Here is a 12012-nt window from a genome sequence, read left to right as displayed (position 1 = left end):
TAATAAAACATCCACCAAAATAAAATAATTTATCATAATAATTTTCATGTTCTTTGTCATTTTTGCTACCAAGCATGTCGGTTTTATAATAAGGCTTCCAAACGTTAATTTAATTATTAAGTTTATGGTAATAATTTAACTTCCATATAATATTCTAAATTATTCTTAATAGTACTCCCATATCAAAGGTTGATATTTTTCTCAAAAGTAATTATGTCTTTTCTTTCCTTTCAATTAAATTGATTGATTAAAAAGAATGTCATATGAAAATGAGTTATGCTTTTTTGGGCATTGCTGTTAATAAGCCATGGAATTGGCCCATTGTATTATAACAAAACCCATTTACAATTTAAGTATCTCCTTGGATAAGAATATTTTTATGTGTTTTTCTTTTAATGTATATATGTTTAACTGATATATTAATTCTTATTATTGTAATAATGATGATTGCAATAACAATAATAATAAAACTATAGTTTATTTAAACTTTATCATTTTTTTAATATTGATAATGTAAGATGTATTATGAAATAAGTATTTTAATGTCTATCCATGTCAGCTAACTGTTTAATTTATATAATTGTGCTAGTATAACATTCAAATAATATTTATAACGAATAGTAAATAAGCAAATAATAAAAAGGGAAAAATTAACTTCCAATACAAAGAATTGGATAATTTTTTATTTTCTTTAATTTTTTTTATTAAAATTACAATTTTACAAGATTACAATAATAATGTTTGAATGCTACAATAGTTACAAGAGCTACCTGGTGGCAATGTCACTTCCTACATTAACAATTATTTTTGGATAAAATTGCAATAGATAAAAATTGTTTGTTTGTTTTAATAAACAATATTTTTGTTGCAAACAAATTAACATTAAAACTATATACCACAAAATCATAATTAAGAAATTTGTCCACTGTGCATATATACAACTACCTGTAGCAAGATAACATAATGTTGACCAAGTAACTAATTCAATCCTGCCATAATAGCACTTAACGTCCTGAAATAGCCATGCTAATAATAATAAATCATAGGCATCCTATTGATATCCTTACTAATAATGTATTCCCAACATTTGAAAAAACATGTTAAATCTTATAAAAATTATTATACAAATTAATGTATAGATATTTTAAATTGATAGTATTAGATGTTTCAAATTACCAATAATGAAAATATTTCAAAATTCAAATCAATCTAATAATAAATATAGTTTACTTTTTTAATTTACAGAGGTTTTAAATAAATCAAAAAGTAAATTTCGTGATTTTCCTGTAATCACGAGACGTAAATTTGATGTTCCTCATCGTCAACCATATTTTTTTTTTTCCAATTCAATCATGACATATCAAAAACCATAAAATAACATCATGTTAGAACCTAGTGCTCTCCCACTTTAACATTGCATATAAAAAATATTCACCAAGAAATTTGACAATGCAAATTAAGACAATGCAATCCATCGTGAGTGTAAAGCTTTTTCTCTTTAATCGGATTCTCTACATTGATTTAGACCTATCTAATCAATAAAATCAAATATTCCACTGCTAAAAAGACTAACTAAAATTATTTTGTCAATTATATTTTTTATCCGAAGTGGACTCTACTTTAATGCGATTACATGGCATTCTCCTCCTAAAATTGTTGTGTCCATTATAACAGTTTTCCAAAGTGGACTCTACTTTACTTTAAAGCGGTTACATTACATTCTCTTCCTGGTATTTGTTTTGAAATTATTACGTGAAAAATAAAATCCGATACTTTGTTTTAATCAATAATTGTTCATGCGTAGGGAATTAGGAAGCAAATTTGTTTATGCCATTGTGATATTTTATGGAGAATAAACCAAAATAATCCCCGAAGACATTCTCATCCATGTGTCTTCTGCAACCTTAATCATGTTACGGAGTCAAAATTATTGCCCGAGACATCTTCAGTCCGGATTTTCTTTCGCAACCGTAATCATATTACGCAGAACCTTTAATCACTGTCAACTTTAGAGGAGCTAAACAAAATGGCCGATTTTCCACTTGAACAAAAGCTAAAATAATGTTGTAAACCTACCAGAATTTCTATTTTAAGTGCGAGCCACAATAATGCTGAAGCATGACCATGAAAAGTGGGGTTGAGAATTTTAGTTACGTATGGAACTCTCTTGCTAGAAGTTAGCTTGTTTTGGCTTTCACCAGTGTGTAAATAAAATCTGAATATGTGGCATCCGCAAATCTCTGTTCACATCGTGAAAGTCGACATAGAAAAAACATTTTAATAGCATTTAAGTATTTTTAGGGGAATTTATTATATATTATTTGCGTTCGTGGAATACTAAACAAAATTCTCAATTTAATTACATATTGGAAAATCGCTCTAATAATCATAATATTTAACCCCTACCAATATAAATCTAATTCGGCTTTCCAATTAAAAAAACCCTACTGTCACTAGATATTTTATGTATCCATTTTTTCATTAACTTTTTTTATACTCCTTTATATTTTTCACTAATTTTAATGTTCATTTTTATATTTTCCAATATAAAGACCCTTTTCCTCTATATATCCCCAATATACTATGTCATTTTTTCCTCAATATACATCCCCAATATAAACCCATGTAATATACCCATATAATATGGTATTGCTTTTCAGTAAAACTCCCATGAATAATTCACTAAATCAATTAATTCCACTTACGGAGCACAAATTAAGCATTGAATATAATAAGTTTAATGAATGGAAACTTCAAACAATCGATTAAGATTTAATGGAGGAAAAGACGGTGGAGTACCATAAAAGTCAAAGGCACTTCAGATAACACGTAGGTATTTCACTAACTCAATCAATTCCACTTGAAAACTATGTTTACAAAGTGCAAATTAAAAATTCAATATTTTGTTACATTGCAGTTGACTTTTTGGTATACTAGTTGTCTTACCTGCGTTGAGAAAAGCAATCGGAAGAACAAAACCTAGAAACAAGAAAAAACATATATACATTGTATTCCATCTTGCCCGTCCATAATACTATGATGCATAATGAAATTATCAGATGTTAGACATCATAGTTCTTTTTGCGTTGAATCAAGAGAATGCATGGTATAGTTCTTGAAAAACAAATGAAACATGTTTTGTTAAACACAAGATTAATAGGTAGATGTTTTTTTTTAATTTTTTTTTATAGTATAAAAACTTGTGATTGATATTTAGATGTATCGAGAGACTCAATAGACTAAGGTGAATATTCCAATTAAATCAATGTCATAAACCAATGTCTCTTTATGGGAACATTTCTAGTTATACCATATTGTATTTTTCTATAACTAAAAAAAATATTAGTTGCGTTACAACATTGTGTTCTTTAGTACATATAAAGAGGGGAAACAAATAATGCTTTTCTCCATCGTTGGAAATTTTTGTTCAAATTTTATGTAAGGAAAAATATAGTTGGTACAAAATTGTACAAGTCAACATGTATTGAATACGCATTTGATTGCTACTGTGTTGTGGCCACAACCACTGCCCTATTAAAACATGCTTTGATAACAAATTTTGAATGGGTCCATTAGAAGTTTGATCTTTCATCTTTCCGAATGATCTGTTTTATCCGAGGGATTTTAACTCTTTGCCGAGTCAAATTTTCAATGCCTAATGGTTAAGCCCCTTTAATAAACCTCTGCCGCATGATTCATCTATAACCCTTTCTATGTCCTTCATTCATACCCTTCTTCAGGACCTTTTCAACCCCCAAAACCTCCTATCACATCTTCATTCCCATTATAACTCTTTATAATAGAAATACTCAATAAAATTCCCAACTTACCCTTTTTTCGCTTAACTTCAATCAACATTAAAACACAATGCTTACCGTAATACACCAGACTTGACTGTTTTATTAACCAAATGTATATATTTCAGGTCCAGAGCCCCATCACATATCGCAATCGGCAGGGCCCGGGGCCTTTATATAAGACACACCACTACCACCTGGTCCCGACGATGATTATAGACTAGGATGCATATTATTTCAAGTCCGGCCTTATGGTCAGATGCGGGTTTTCCCGTATATTCTTGTGTTTTTCAAAAAGTATTGAAATCGGGGCTTTTCAAAGGGAAGTTTAACATTACGGACCCACCGGTGGTATATATATATATATGTATGTATGTATGTATGTATGTATGTATGTATGTATGTATATGTATGTATGTATATATGTCGGTTTTGGAGCCCGTCACATATTGCAATCAATGGTGTCCATGGCATAAACATAAAGTGCAGTCCGATATGGCAGACCCACCGGGGCTATTAACCTCAAGACATATGTATTATGAGTCCGCCTTGTTATAGACATTTTTGGGCACTGCAACCCCAAGCATAAATGTCCATAAACCAAGGGCTCCTAAGTCCCTAAAGCTGTTGTTCCAACCCCTAAAAGAACAAGGTCAACTAATTACAGCATCTCCCAGAAGTTCTCCATGAAAAACTACTGAGAACTGGTCAAAACTGAACCATTTCACCTGCTCCATAGTCAAAGTACATTGCATCCCACTTGAATACACACAGTAGGTGCGATGCATGTTGAAAGGCCCTTCTATGGGGTGCGATGGGCGAGAAGGGACAAATGGCAGGGTCAATCCGCAAGGTGGAGGAGCATGGAATCTTCCAGAAACTTCTCTTGTGACACTTGCCTCTCTGAATTCGACCAGGGATGAGTAAGAGATCATCAATCTCCAAGTGGAATCAAGAACTATCAGAGAGAAGGCACTCATCAAATCTCAAAAGCTGACTCACCTCCCTTGCAGACATCTATATATGGATCCCTCATCCCAGAGAACCAGAGGCTGGAATTTTGTATCTTGTAAGGAAGTGCTGTTGGTTTCTTGGTGCAATATCATAGTGTTGGGTGATCTAAGCTTTTCATGAGGTGAAGAAGGGCTTTCTTGCCGAGAGGATGATGCTGGGTCAGAACAATTAGTTGTAATCATCTTTGCTCTTTCTTGATTATCAATAAAGCTATTCAAGTTTTCCTCCACATTCTTGTATGATTGATGATTTATGCATTTCTGTGGTCAATGTACATCTGATCCTATATTGTTTATGATAATAGATCTATGTTCTTGGATAGTGTTATGCTGCTTTGATTCTACATGTACTCTTTGAAGCTGGGTAGACAAGGAAGCGAGTGGCAAAGACCTACCAGAAGAGAGAGGAATCGAGAAAGGAACCAAGCGCAAGACAGAGGTTGGTCTCCTTATTCTTCTCTTATCTATTTGTCATAAAGGAAAGCGAAAGTGGTTTTTAGTGTGTTTGTTTCTAAGGTAGCTACCAGCCTTAGTGGGACTAGCAGCTCTGTATAGACACTAGTTTTCCTGATAACAAAATGGCGACTCCGCTGGGGAGCGAATAGATTATTTGTTTATCTACATTTGTTTACTTTATAAACTTATAGACGGAGCCTGAAGTCAAGCCAGCTAGCCTTCGAACTGCATTTGCTATGCAAGTGCAAAGTAGATCAATGCTACTTCAGTCTATCTCTGGGTTTTCTTTATGAATTAAACGATTGATTTACAAGCTCTCTAATTTCCCTCGTGGTGGCTCTAGTAACCTCTTTAGATCTACCCCTGTGATTGATTTACTGATTACCACTTGCTCGGCCTAAATCCCTGAACTGAACTGCAAACTGTGACCCGGAACCCAATCAAAGTCTCGTCCCTAGTCCAGCGCACTGTCTGTTCTGTGAACTTCAAATGCATCGCACTTCCCGAGTGTAGTAGGTGCGTTGCATTTTAGTTTCACTGTGTTACAGGTGCGCTGATCAGACAAGGCCTTGTTCCTAAATTTTGGTTTCTGTGTTCACTCTTTTCAGCTCTATTCAGGAGTTTTGCTGCCTGTAGTCAGTACACCTCTGCTTGAAACCCCCTTCCTTACTGTTATTCCGCCTCCATTGTGTAAAGAACTGTAAATGTTTTTATGTATTTTTAGTCATTTTTAGTTCTCTTTTACAAAGAAGTAGTGTAATTGTACTATCGTTTCTTGATTTGAAAGTGTCGCAAGTGTCGTTTTCAGTCATAGAAGAGAATTTGATTGTTCTTGATAGTCAATTACACTGTTACTCTTGTATTTGATTTGAATTAGTAGTTTTTCAAGTGTCGAAAGCAAGTTTTCAATTCCAAATAGCAAAGTGTCGTCATTGTCCTCATTTTATTTTGAAAAGAAGCTTGTTAGTAGTTGTCGCTTTGAAAAATAATTCAAATTTGCGCTTAGCTTTCTTTTTATCATTCACACATTAAGAAGGCTGAAAACAAATACATGCATGTGCATTTTCATTTAGACTATTTGTTGGTTTGATTTAGGACAGTGCATATAGTGTGTGCTCCTTGCTCTTTGTTGAAAGAAAATCATCTCTCTTTCCTTAATAGCTAGGATTTTCATTGCAAAAAGAAGATTAAACGACTGTTTATCATCTTAGATTGCATTTTAGGAATTGTACATCTACATCACGTGGTGAACCTGAAAGGAAAATTTCTTAAGCAAGATCAACTATAAAATAAATTTAATGAATCTAAAAATGCTTTGGAACCTAACGCACAACATCTAGAAGTCTAGGCTAGAGACGTATTCTGGTGTCGTAAAGCCTGGTAACTGTTGTTTTCACTGTTGGTTGGGTGATTCCTCCACTTTGAGATGATAAGTGCCAGTACGGACTTGTGCTCCCACGTACCGTCGAGTATATTTTGGGAGACCACAATAGGCTTAATCCTTTATCCATAGGAAGCCGTGTCTGCCGCCCTATCGATTGCAATGCACTGAACACAGCATTCGGGAAGATTGACTTCCGTACCATAAAAAGTATTCTGCAGTTTTGCGATTGGTTTGGTAATCCCTCTGTCTAGATTTCCAGAGCAGTCCCTTTCGTTCCTTTTCAGACTCCTTAACGGAAAAGGTCCATCTGAGCACTTGTCACTTCAAGCTCATTAAAAATCGAAGGAGACTAGAGTCATCTTTTGTTTTTTCTCGACTCTTAAAAATTGAAAAAACAAGTTGTGTCAAAGTGTCTAAAATTCATCTAATTCGGAAACATACTTCCCCTTGATTTTTAGTTGATCGAGTAATCCGCAATCGTGAAAGAAAGTCAATTGAAACCCCGTCGTTCGTGGAGGCTTACGAGTCAACCATCTTTGTCTCCAGAGTCAAAACTGTTATGGACAAAGCGAACTCCTTTAACCGGTTCCGAATCCCCTGGTAAAGTTAGAACAAGTGTTCCAACACCATCAGAGACTCCGGTTACTCCAAACATTTCTGGTATCCCTGCCTTTACAGAAGAAGTTCAGCGGCCACCAAAGGACAGTAGAACTGATCCTAGTGTGAAGGTAAACACTTGTGTTACTGAGCCATCTCCATCTACAGCTGATTTGGAAGGTGTTATTCCCCAAACATCTGTCGCTGCAAATTCTTCGGCACCAGAAATATTTTACGGACCTGACGATCTACCTCTTCCACCTAGTCTGATTGCTATAGAAGAGATTGTGGAAGATCCTCCACCTAGTACTCCATCGCGGTTTGGAGTCAGGATCACTCTATATCCTTCTTCGTCAGAAATCAGTCTACCGCCATCAGAAGCTCCTGTAGAATCGCTAGGCAATCTTTTGGATAGACTAGAAATGTCTGAACAACCATCGACATCTAGGACTGTGTCATCCGACACAGCGACGACAGAACTTCCTGCTGTCACTCCAACAATGTTCGCCGGCATACCATCTATCCCAACTAGCTCTCAATCGCTAGAAGGGGCCCACTCAGGGGCTATTTCGACAGTATGGTCCGTTCCTGTTTGTTCATCCGGATTAGTAGTCGAGAACTCTTATGTCGAGTCTCAGCAAATTGATCCTTCAGGGTGTCAATTTTGGTAGTCTGGTCCTCAAAGGCAAACAATTCCTTTAAGTACCGGATTACCACCGTATGGGGGGCAGTATACCCTTTCATTGTCTCCTCCGGGAGGACAACCATACGAGAGTTCACAACAAAATTCAGGTTATGCTGGAATTACATCTAGCGGTTGGGTGCCAATACTACCTCAACAACCAAGAGTTGTATATTCGATGCAACAATGTTTACCTATGTCAAATATACCAACTACGCCAGCTATTGTGACGGTGTCGCAAGTACAAGCGTTGCCTGTTGTATGCCAACCTCAGGTTTCTCAGGTGGTAATGCAACAGCCTCTTGTCCCTATGACTCAAGCACCATCGCCAACTAGTGGAATGACACAGGCCCAAACAGGTACAATTACCCCTCATCTTGGTCAAACAGTCAATATTGGACAACAGCACATGGCTTCACAACCATGGCTGGTGCAATACCAACAACCGCAATTCCAACAAGTATACCAAGGATCTGAGCAACAAATCTTTGCAAATAGTGGGCAGCCGTATATTCAAAATAGCCAAAATCAACTGTTCTACAATGGTTATGCCCATCAACCTTACCAAAGTTACAAGCATCAAATGCATTATGCTGGTATGCAAAGACCAACTGCTCAGGCAATTCCGTCATATCTTGGGTATGCTTCGCCAAACCTGAATCAACAGTTACCCTTCATGGCAACTTTAGAGTTACCAGATCTAAATCGGCTAACAAACGATCCAATTGCTTACGCCCCTTGGTGGCCAACAATTCCACATAAGCTTCCGTTAGATATTCCTAAATTTAATGGAAATCCGGGTGAAGACCAGTCGAATCATGTGATGAAATTTCATCTGTGGTGTTCATCAAACACCCTAAACGATGATTCGATTAGGCTTCGCCTTTCCAGAGAACGTTAACTAGTCCGGCAGCAAAATGGTATATCGAGTTACCCAGAGCTTCGTTTGACAACTTCAGTACCCCAGCCACAACCTTTTTAACCCATTTTCAGTTACCGATAAGGTACGAAATGGGAACATAACTTCTTACCAATTTTAAGCAAACAACGGCCACTCACATATGCGATCATATTCATGAGTGGTGACGTCGTCGTAGAATGGTAAAAACGTATGTTCCTGATCAGCTTTTAGTTGAATGGTTTATTAAGTCATTATTACCTTCCATTACAGAAGATGTGGCAAAAGGAGGAGTCGTCACTGAAGAGCAAGTAATTGCTCGTGCACAATATTTAGACTTGATTTATACTCAGTCTGGCACGCTCTACGATAAAATCCCTGACGCTCCCAGACCGAAATTTTCCATCCCTCCTCCTCCTAAATCGAACAATGACTCTCATGCCGGCAATGGCGTGATTGGTACGACAGACACGAAATCGACAAAGGCTACATCTAAAAAGGCCCGTAAGATTTCTAGTCAAAATGCAAAAGAAGAACTTCTCGCCTCGGAAGTAAATGTTGTCTCGACTGATAAAGGCAAAGAAACCAAGCAACTAGGAGGCAAGAAGAAAAAGAAAGGGAAGAAGAAAAAATAGGAAGAGTCGTCTCCTGAAAAATCTTCTGCAAACCCCTCCGGAAATAGGAAACCGAGTCATCCATGCTTTATATGTGATGAGGATCATTGGACGAGCGATTGTCCACATAGATCCGAGCTTAAGAAATTCTTCAAGAATTCAAAAACCTCGGCGGTATTGATAGATCCGTTTCCGAATCCAGGAACAAATCTGGTTGCTAGTAACAATGCTTCCCCGTCCCAAGTGCTAATGTTGTCTGTTTCGAAGCAGCAAAATGATGCTTTGATATCGACAAGGAATAAAGATTACAGGAATCCACAGATGTCGAACAACAAGGATAATGATCAACCTAGTAGTTCGACAACAACTTTGACCGAAGTTGTGCCACCCATCATTCCTGAGCTAATGATAAAGCCACCAAAGGGAGTAGTACACAAATCGACATTTAATCCTCGTGCCAGAGCAGCACAACATTATAATATAGTGGAGGATCTGGCCCAATCGCCGTCTGCTATGTCGACACTTGAGGTACTGCAAAATTGCCCCTCCCAAAAGCAGGCTTTATTATCAGCAATAGGTGGGATTGACCCAACGGATTCCAATCTTGTGTCCTTTAATCACAAAGGATATGACCCTCAGTTACCAGCTCAACTAGCTTTCCTCATTCAAGTGAAAGCCCTCAACAAGACTATTCATCGAACAATTATTGATGAGGGGGTATCTACATGTATTATGTCAATGAGTTGCTGGAAAACTTTAGGATCTACAACCTTGTCGCGATCTTCAACAACATTAAAAGCATTTGATGGACGAACATACACCCCATACAGGATTTTAAGTAACTTGCAAGTCGAACTGGGGGGAAAAATAGTAGAAATAGATGTTGAAGTAATTGACGGAAACCTCGATTACAACATCCTACTGGGAAGGCCCTGGATATACGCCATGGCTACCGTTGTGTTGACCTACTTCAAGAAGATTCCATTTCCCTTCCAAGGAGGAATTACAATCGTCGACCAACAAACATTTCTCCCCAACAGTTCACAAGTTACGGGAAGCATTCCGATGATCCACGGAAACCCTCATTTGCTTCAAAATATCGGAGTAGGCCTACTAAAAGACCCTACATTGATAGGGACTTTTTCCCTACCGCCTCCAAACAATCTGGCGGAAGTGGCCACGGTGGGAACTTGCAACATGATATCTTCTAGATTCAGAAGTTTCCTGAACATTTTGACAGCATGGATCATCGCCCTAATAGAAATATTGTAGCAATCAATTTTCTTGGCCTGGGGGGCAAACCCAAATCAACGCTCATCGAGTGTTTGGATAGATAGGTCTAAGGAATATGGCACCTCTTCAGATCCTTGGTCGCATGTACATTACACAGACGAAGGAATTGTTCAGTCAATGATGATTGACGGGGCACCATGGGAAGATTACCACCATCGTTCCCATCTTCCGAATTACCACGAAGATTATTCCGGCAACCTTAATCATCCTTCAGTTTTTGATTTTCTATCAAATACTGTAAATATGGTGGATTCTGAGGATAGTTCTTTTCCAGTGTCAACCTCATTAAAAAATGAAACAACTCCCTTTCCAAATCGAGTCTTTGACTACGATCTCGTAAAATCCAAGTCGAGTATTTCAAAGATCTCGAAGGTAAACCTTCATTCCAACCACCGTGTTGAATGCAATGAAGCTTGGGGGGCATGCACCTCAATTTGCGTTATTATGCTGGGGGCATGCAAACTTATCACGAGCAGTGTTACCGCAGGGTTCAAGCTCATTAAAAAATAAACCCGCCATGAGCAATGTTACCACAGGGTTCAAGCTCGTTAAAAAATAAACCTGCCTCGAGCAATTTTAACGTGGAATTCAAGCTCGTTAAAAAATAAACATAAGCAATGAGCAAGTGTTTCCCCCAGCGTTTAAGCTCATTAAAAAATGAACCAATTTCCGGTAAATAACTATCATGAATGTATTACTTCAGCCTTTGAAGCCTTGCTCGTGTTCTCATCATCACCTCCACTCTGTATTGGCCGATCATTCACCTCCACTTGATTGTTTACCCCTTTTGAGGAACAGCTGCGAAGAGTGATCTTGTTAGCCATCCTTGTGACACTGCCGTGATTGGAAAATTCCAAACCTTACCTGGAATCAGCTGCTACCCGAATCTATCACTCGTTCCTCAAAAACGAGTCTCCTTTAAGCTCTTTTCAACTGACTCGTAAAATATGAAAAGATTGTCGAGCCATTGGCCTCTCCAGCTCGTTAAAGTGACCGGAAGTGCTATCCCTCCTTTAGATTTTAATCCTTTTGGACCTGAGGGATTATTACACAAAAAGATCGAGCACTTGTTTTGTTCGGCTCGTTAAAATTACCGAAAATTCATCCCTTTTGTATTATTTTATACTTTTTCGGACTTAAGGGATTAGATGACGAAAAAGGATTTTTGGAGTTTCCTTTACATCCCTTTTCAGACTCTCTAAAATTGAAAAGGACCGAGTTATCTTTGTCGTTAAACTCGTTAAAACCTAATAGCGACAAACTTGTCCATAACAGACA

This window comes from Pinus tabuliformis, chromosome 5_1 (assembly GCF_031772625.1).
Source record: "Pinus tabuliformis cultivar Carrire ecotype Pingquan chromosome 5_1, CPIR1, whole genome shotgun sequence".
Classification (NCBI taxonomy): Eukaryota; Viridiplantae; Streptophyta; class Pinopsida; order Pinales; family Pinaceae; genus Pinus; species Pinus tabuliformis.
This window is presented reverse-complemented; position numbering follows the sequence as displayed.